Below are 9,704 nucleotides of genomic sequence, written 5' to 3'. Positions count from 1 at the left end.
TATATATATATACATATATACATATGTATATATATATACGTATATATACACTCTCTCTAGAGAATCCAGCCTAAGACAGTACCCATGTGATTAACTAAAACCGGGAAAAGGCAGAAGGGAAATAACATTTTTGTGACTTGTTAGGTGTTAGAACCTAGTCGTGTGACAGACACATAACCCATAATTCTTCCCAACAACCAATGCTATGAGATCCAAAAAACAAAAAAAATATGTCTTTCAATAATCTTTTCTTTCTTTCACACCTAGGGTAAGATCCAAATTTTGTGGTTCCTGAAGCTTACTCTGTTTGGAAGGCCCTCTTTAGGAAAAATAATTTTTAAAATTATGAACAACAACCAGATATTAAAGTATTTATTTATAAAGGAAATCATAACTAAATACAAATTTTTAAAATCTGACAAATACCACAGACATCACAATAAAAAGGAAAAATAACACAGTATTTTTTATTAATGAACTGCCCAACACACCTCCACAGTACTTTTTTTCTACACTTTGGCTGCATATTTTTTGTTTCCTTCCTCATACGACAATGGTTTTATAATATCACTTTCTATTGAGAGAATAGAAAGATAATTTAATCTTTCCACAAGCATTGTCAATCAAAATTTATTTTCGTTATTGATAGTTGAGAAGCTAAAGCATGCCATTTCATACACAAATGTTCTCAGTGGTTGTAGAATGGCTTCAGGTTTGTTCCCTGCAAATATAAAAATTCTGATAAATTATATTTTATGCAATTCCCATAAAAAATTAATAAAAGTATTGTGCATAGTTGTGTATACTGTATTATCGTACATATTCCTAACAGAGGGAAATGCTTTTTTGTGGTTAGGCATTAATAAGAAGTGTATACTTTTTGTACAATGTTGCACATCAAGTGATTGAAGGAATTTTCTGCAGACTAACTTCTGGCTCCATACATTTCAGACCTTGTTTTTCTTCCAGTACCCACATACTTTCAGTGCCTAGTACCATAAGACACATTCATATAGTGATAAGACCTCTGGCTTTGCACCTTCGTATTACCATGCAGGATAAGTTGGCAGTGTGAGCAGTCGGGGTAGTTCTGGAAGCCATTCCTCTACCAGGATGGTGAGCAAACGACTGACTGCAAAACCACATAAATAAGTCCCATTAAATCCAAACTAAATATATCTCTAATTCAATCTTTCCTTAGCTGGATGTCAAAAAAGTTCACAGCCACTGCAACATCACCTGACATGATAGAAAGTGTAATTGAGGGAAATCATAGTGGAAAGAGATAGAAGCCTTAACCAGTTTTAACCAATAGGTTAAGATGTCTTATTTTTGCAAATTTTATAGAAACACACCACCATGTGAATCCATGGCAAGAGACCCACTCAGGGCCTTGGAATAGGTCTGTATATTTCATACCCCACAGCCAATCCATCAGCAAATCCCATCAGTTCCATCTTCAGAATATACCCAGAATCTGACCACTTCCACTGAGTTCTGCCAGCTCAAATTTCATCTCCTTCTGTTGTACTCCAGAAGTCCTTGTGGCGCAATGGTTAAAAAGTGCTCGCTGCTAATCAAAAAGTCGGCAGTTCGAACTCACCAGCCACTCTGCAGGAGAAAGATGTGGCAATCTGCTTCCATAAAGATTTACAGCCTTGGAAACCCTACTCTATCCTATAGGGTCACTGTGAGTCAAAATAGACTCGACGGTAGTGTCTTTTTTTTTTTTTTTTGCGGAGTGGGAAGGTCTCTGTTGTATTACCATCTCTTCCTGAGTTCATTAATCTGTCAAATGAGAATAATAACTCCTGATTTACTTTGAGGATCAAAGGAGGTAATAAACTAGAATATACTCAGTCAAAGTAAACTGTGTTTACAAATACAATTATGATCATTGTACAGGCATTTCAAGTCTCTGCTTTTGTGATACATATCTAACATTCATTTTCTTTTTTGTTATGCTGATAATTGGCACCCAATTGATCCAATGTCCCCTTCTCCTTGAAGTGAAGATAATTGAGCCCTAGAGAGAGTAAATCTACTTGCTGGGGTGCCTGATGAAATGTGGGCTAAAGCAGCCATCCCTTGGCAGAGCATACACATCCAGCCATTGGGAATGTCAGTGAGGTAAGGGTAGACGGTGGAGGATTGGGGATGGAGAGTGCAGACTGATTAGCATATTGGCAGTTGACTATCTTGTCCTATGTGTGCATCTCTTTCCTGGTTGAGCCTTTTCAGAGTCATTTTCAAGCTGGCCTAGGTGTCTGTTTTCAGCTGGCCTACACTGCCTTCCCATCATGCTTTGAGCACATACAGGCTTACACACAGGAGTCATGGAAGAAATGGCTGCAAATCAAGGGGGAAGAGAAATTCCTCCCTGGTTTGAGGCCCCTAAACACAGGAAGGAGTGTTGTATTGTGTGTGAATGAGTGGTATCTGTATCTCCAGACAAGGATCGCTGAAATTTAGTGTTGGGTTTGTTGAACCGACAACTGTTTTATAGCAGGGGTTCATTTGTGCTTTAAACTAAAGCCACATTTCTGAGCAAATTGCTGAATTCTTCTGTGGTAAGGCTGGCTAGATTGAACCATGAGAAGCTAAGTTGCTGAAGCTAGGAAGAGTCTGTTTCTTTTTTTAGTGGTCAAATTCTGTAGAGGCCTTCTGTAGCAGATGGGATTATTTCTGCACCTTCTTCTGGTATGTTTTATTTCCCCCTGCTTCTTTAGAACTAGAAGTAAAACTAAAAAAATGGAAGTCAATTTTAAATTTTTTATTTTGTTTTAAAAATATTGATGTGCTTCTGATTTTGTGCTCCATTTAACAGTTCTATTTATTTCCAAGCACCCAAAGAAACAGGGGCTCCTTCAGACTGTATCACCTTAGCAGCCAATGCCTCAGGACAGAATGAAAAACCACAGATTTGGGGACTGCTTCCAGCACAGGCCACACTACTTGCCACCCTTGCTTCACCAACTGCCTAGGAAAACATTTGGTTTCCAGATGCTATGTATGACAGGGCCCTTGTTCTCCCTCATGATCCATGAGAACGGAGCTATGAATGCCTTTGGGATATGGTCCAAGCTACTTGCTATAGACATTACTTTCCAAGTAAATGTGTTAAGGTTAGGACAACAGGACAGGTGAGTGGAGTAGACCAGGAAGGATTCAGTGACGTCTACTGGCCAGTCTTGACTTGTCCTTAAGGCACTGCTTTAGAGTCATTTGGGCAGATTCATAAAAATACAGATTCCTGGGCCTCCATCCCCAGAGGATATGATTCAGTAGGTCTGGTATGAAACGTGAATATCTGCATATTTAATAAACTCCCCCAAGCAATTCTGATGAATCATCAAGATTAAAAACCCTTGCTTTAGGGGCCTCCATAATTAAGGGATCAACGTAACTGCACAAAAGACCACCTCGGCTTGCCTTAGCTAGATCAGTTCCAGACCCTCAGGCTGCCATGCTTTGAAAAAAGGTAGCTATTTCCTGCTGATACTTGATATGTAAGGCCAAATGAATGATCTGTCGTGCTTGCTTTCAGATGAAGAACTATAAGGCAGTACGTTGAAATAAATTGGAATAGAATATGCCGTTTGCATGCTGTTATTTAAGTTTCATTTATTAAATATTTAATAAGTTACCACAGTGGGCAAGAGGGAGCTTTCCAGTCTACTGTTTGGTCAGAAAAATTGGTCCCAATTGAAGATGTTATGCCAGCCCCAGAACTTCAACCCAAGTTTTTACACTTTTGTTTATTCATTCAGATTCAGATTCAGCTACATTCATTCATGTATTAATTCATTCATCAGACCATATCCCAGCGACTCTGCTGGCTGTGGGGATACAGTGAACAGGTCAAATGCCTGCCTTTGAGGATGCTTCTGATTAAAAATAGAAGAATCTTGGGACAAATGTTACCAAAACAAAGTTGTATATAAGGCAGACCAAATACATGGGCAGAAGAGGCACAGGCTTCAAGGAAATATGTTTGTTTTCATAAGCAAACATTTACATAGCACATACTAAGTACCAGGCACTCTTGTAAGTGTATTACATTTTTTTTAACTCATTTCATCGTCTTTAAGCCTAAGAAACAGGTACTATTATTTTCCCCATTTTACAATGAGGAAATTGAAGTAGAGTGGGATTAAGTAACTTGTCTAAGGTCACTCAGTTGTTAAGAGACAGAGTTATGATTCAAAGTCCTTCTCTTAACCACTTTGCTATATTCTTGCGTCCCTTTGATATACAAAGTCTCCATCATTAGAAAGTAGTTATTTTTATTAACTGTAACAATCAACAAGTTATTAAAGAGTTATTATGTACCAGGTACTGTACTGAGCATTTAACATATATTGCTTAGTTCGTTTAATCTTCACAACTATGCCCATTTTATAAAGAGGAAGCTGAGAATCAGAGAGGTTAATTAACTTGCTCAAGGTCACAGCTAGTAAGTGACATAGTTTTGATTTGAATCAAGTTCTATCTGAAGAGTCCACATTCCTAACTACTGTACCATACTGCCTTCCAAAAAGTGGTGAAATAATTAAGGTGATATGACACCAAGAGAGCGGTGGCTATGAGCACACACTCTGGAGCCAGAATACCATGGTTTGAATCTGCTCTACCCACTTTTGAGTACGTGCCCATGATTCAGCGTCCTCATCTATACTGATAATAGTACCTATCTCACAGAGTTGTCATGAGGATTAAATGGGTTAATATAAGTAAGGCACTTAGAAGAATATCTGTCTCATGGTAAGCACTATATAAGTATTGGCTATTACTAGTATTATTCTTTCATATGACAAGAAGTCATCATCAGCTGTCTCAGGATGAATGTCCACCAGATGTTAGCTAGCTGGTCACCTAGCAAAGCTCTGACAAGATGGACTATAGGATTTGTAACCTATGCTGGGGGAAAGCAAGAGCTGGTACATGCAGCACTCCAGGAAAGACTGGCCTGAGGGGGTGCTGCCACAGTCTGTGAGCAGGTTAAGGGAAATGGTTTAGGGAAGCATGAAACGTAGGTATGAGGGGAGGGGAGCAGTTCAAAGGAGTAAAGAAACATGTTGAAGGTAGAGTTAGGAGGGATCGGAAGTCACAGTTTTGCTTAAGGACAATCCTGCTTGCTTATATGCTATAACGACACAGATCTATTTGCTGGAGATTGATTACAGAGTCTCTTTAAAGTGTAGAAAGCTTGGCTGGGGTTGTGGGGAGTGGACAACGGCATTCTAGGCAAAGGCATGAAAGTAAGAAATAGCATGGTGTCTTTGCATTTGGGTAATGCAAGATGCTCAGGATAGTTGATACAGAATGTATTTGAAGAAGAATGTCAGAGGTGAGGCAGGAAAAGTAGGCTGTAGCCATGTCATAAAGAGTATTACATGCCACACACAGGGATCTGGAGAGTTGTAGAAGCTTTTAAACAGGAGAGGGATATGAGCAGCTTTGCATTTTAGAAAAATCACTCTGGCAGCAGCCTGGAGGATGGATTGAAGGCCGTCAGACTTGAAGCAAGGTTGTTACAGTAGTTTTTATTTCAATGAGAACTGATGAGTGCTTGGACTAGGGTAAGTAGTGGCAAAGGGGATGGAGAGGAGATGAATTTCAGAGGTAAATAGGAGGTAGCATCAACCGGACATGGTGAATGAATGAATGTGGTGGGCGGTAGGGGGATAGAGAGAGGAATCTAAGATGACTTCCAGGTTTCTGGTTGGGTGACCTGGGGAAGAGTAGTGCAATGCACTACAAGTACACAGGAGGCAGAGCAGCTTTGAGGCAGGGAGTAGAGATAATCAGTTTAGTTTGGAACATGTTGAGTTTGAGGTGCCTTTGAGACATCCAAGTTGAGATGAGAAGTCGGCAGATAGACATAAGGGTCTGAAGTGCAGAAGAGACATTGAGACTAGAGAAAAAAAGTTTTTGAATTCATCAGCCTATACACTATATTTAAGGTCACAGGAGTGATTGAGACTGCCTAAAAGAGTATATGCAGTGCAGAGAAAAGGGGCAAGGACAAAACCTTGGGTGACATCAGCATTTAAACGGTGGTCACAAGAAGAGGGTTTCTTAATGGAGCTTAAAACAGAGCAATCTGAGAGGAGAGAATCAAGAGAGAAGGTTTCTGTTAGAAATTGGGGTAAAATTTTGATGGTATTCAGATTGCATTTGTCTATAGTACTTGGGAATTCTGGAATGCTTCCATGCCAATCACCCCTCTCCCTTATAAGATTCCTTATGGTAAGTAAAATTTGCAGGGAAGAGTAGCCAAATGGAAAACAAAGTATCACTTTAGTAGAAAATCTGAATCAGTACCTGAAAACCCACCACATGGCTCTCTGGGAAAGTTGGATTAGAATACATGGCTTAGGCCAGAGGCTTACCTAGGGCTTCCACTTCCTTCCCAAACCTACCACCTTCTGAGTAGAATCTGGAGGAATCTGAGGCAAGTAAAAGAGCCAAAGGCAAATCCTGAGATCCCTTTAAAGGATGTCAATAGAAGAGATAGAAAGACAAAGAAAGCCCAATCCCTCTTACCAACCCAATTTCATGGAAGAGAGGAAATAGAGGCGAGTAGAAGAGGAGACAGAGGAACAGCAAAACTGGCTAATAAGGAAGCCAGAGGGGGAGGAGAAAAATCAGAGAATGTGGAGAGTTCCAAGAAGAGAGTGGTCACCAAATCAAAGTCCGCAAGAGAAGTCGCATAAGATAAGGCAGCAGAGGGAAGTGCTGGACTTCTCTCCTCATTTTCATTTCTGATCCTCACCCCGCAAGTACTGTGGCATCTACAGTGGAGTAGGCTGTCTTAACGAGCCCAGTTGTTGTTTGCTTGCACCCTAAGTTTGCAAAGATAGTGGAATGTGTGGCTCTGACATACAATCTACACTTTGGGCTCTTGCATGTTAGAAGCCCTAAAACAGAAATTGCAAACTGTGGGAGTTGGCAGACATGCTTTATTTGACCTGAGAAGTGTTTACCAACATATAAAATTCAGGAGAACTCACATAAAAATATAGATTTCTGTATTCTCTTTAAAAATTAGATTTGTCAACACTGAGCCTGCAGCATGAATAATCACAAGTTGTGGGTGCCACGTTTAGATACCTATGTGTTCTTTAGTTTGTCACACTCCTCACCCTTCCCTGCTGTTCAGGTTGCTTCACTCGTTGATGTCATCAGCCTGGAGTTTGCCAACTACAGAACTTTGAGAAAACACTAAATCAAAAATCCATTGATGTCGTGTGGATTCCAGCTCATAGCGACCCTATAGGACAGAGTAGAACTGCCCCATAGGGTTTCTAAGGAGTGGCTGGTGGATTCGAACAGCTGACCTTTTGGTTAGCAGCACTAGCAGTTAATATATGGGCATGCACTAGAGCAGAGGTTGGCAAACTTTTTCTATAGAAGACCAAATAGTAAATATTTTAGGCTTTGCAGGCCTTACGGTCTTGTCACAACTACTCAACTCTGCTTTTGTAGCACCAAAGCAGCCATAGACAATATGTAAACAAATGAGCATGGATCTGTTCCTATAAAACTTTATTCATGGACACAAAAATTTGAATTTCATAAAATTTTCATGTGTCACAAAATATTATAGTTTTTTTCCAAACAAAAAATGTAAAAATCATTCTAAGTTCATAGGCCATACGAAACAGGCTATGGGAAAGATTTGGCCTGCAGGCCATAGTTTGCTGACTCCTAGTCTAGAGAATCATTATGTTTAACATGGTATGTAGCATATATATCAGAGATATCAGAGATCCCCTCCCCCTAGTTGAATATGTGAACATGCAGTTGAGCTGGGGGAAATGTGGTATGGCAATGAGAAAGATAAGACTGGCTTGAGGACACAATTTTGTATGGCTACAGGTGGGATACTAAAAGGTCCTGACTTTATAAACAGCCTCCAGTGTCTATGAAAAGTCCCAAAGGCAAGGCAGGAATAGACGAGAAAAAGACACCATCTGAAACCAATCAGGCAGAAGAAAGCTGGTGCCAAACAGTGACCCAAATCAAGCACTCTCTTGTTGACCTCTTTGATAAATGCCTTCTGATAAACGGCATGGCTCTTTCCCAGATCTTAGCGGACTTCAAGCGGGCAAGCATCCGAGAGGGAGGCCAGCCAACCCTTATGGACACGATACCAAGAGTGAAAAAGCAGTCAAAATGATCAAGTTGCCAACCTGACTGATCTGAATTTAGAATGAGTCTGAAGAGTAGATATGTGTGGAATAGAATCAAAAACCAAACCCATTGCCATTGAGTCAATTCCAACTCATAGTGACCCTAAAGGACAGAGCAGAACTTCCCCGTAGGGCTTCCAAGGAGCCGCTGGTGGATTCGAGCTGCCAAACTTTTGGTTAGCAGCCATAGCTCTTAACCACTGCACCACAAGGGCTCCATGTGTGGAATAGAAGAGGGGACAAAAGAGGCTTTCTGAGGAGAGGTGGAGAGGCATGATGCAAACCTGGTTGGAGTTTATAAAATGGGTACTCAGGGAAGCAAACCTTAAAGGCTAGTAATGCATCCCTGGGACTTTGTCAGAATCCGCAAGGGTATACCCAGTAATGGAAGGTATGAGCAGGTATCAAAAGATGCCCCCTCACCTTTATGTGGAGATGGAAATGAGAATCCTTTCCCTCTAGCTATCTTTAAATATATATGTTTATCTTGGTCCTGATTATCAAAATGACACATGATCACTGTAAAAACATAATGTGCATAGTATATAAAAGTCTAAAAAAGTATATTAAAAAAAAAAAAAAACCCTTAATATCTTCCTCCTAGATGCAGCCACTGTTCACGTTTTGGTTCAGTTTTTTTTTTTCCCAGTATTTTTTAAAAATTCTCCACATAATTGAGAATTGTATATGTGATTGTTAACTTGCTTTTTTTTTCACTTAACCTTAAAATTTCTCCATATCATTAAAACAGTTTGCAAACATGTTTCTTGCAGAAATTTTATATGTATGGGTGTGTATGTACGTGTATATATGTACATATATATATATATATACACACACACACACACATATATACATGCACACACACACACACACACACACACATATATATTGGAGCCCTGGTGGCACAGTGGTTAAACGTTGGGCTGCTAACCAAAAGGTTGGCAGCTCGAATCCACCTGCTGCTCCTTGGAAACCCTATGGGGCAGTTATACTCGGTCCTATAGGGTCTCTATGAGTAGGAATTGACTCGATGGCAATGGGTTTGGTTTTTGATATATATATATATATATATATACACACACATTCCCACACCCCAACAGTGCTGAACATTAAGGTATTCTCAGTTTCTGCTATTATGAATAAGGTTCCTTCTAATATTTTTATTCATAAATCTCTATCTGCATTTTAAATTATTTCTTTAGGATAAAATATAGCTAGAAGTAACTATGGGGTCAGATAGTATGACATTTTTAAGTATTTGCAACATATTTTCTGCCTGATTTTTAAGCTCTGTATTAAGGTCTCAGTAAGTTATCTAATAGGTACTCCCTTGCTTTCATTATTTTCATTATATTTACTAATTTAACAAACATTTATTAGCACTTACTTATCAAGGCTGTGTGGTGAATACAAAGAATTCAAAGATACAAACTCTGTTCTTTGGAGCTTACAATCTATCAAAAAATATGACCTGAACACATAAAAGTTTATTCCATTCTACTG

The sequence above is a fragment of the Trichechus manatus genome, unplaced genomic scaffold (genome assembly GCF_000243295.1).
Source record: "Trichechus manatus latirostris isolate Lorelei unplaced genomic scaffold, TriManLat1.0 scaffold00068, whole genome shotgun sequence".
NCBI lineage: Eukaryota > Metazoa > Chordata > Mammalia > Sirenia > Trichechidae > Trichechus > Trichechus manatus.
Note: the sequence above shows the minus strand (reverse complement) of the source record.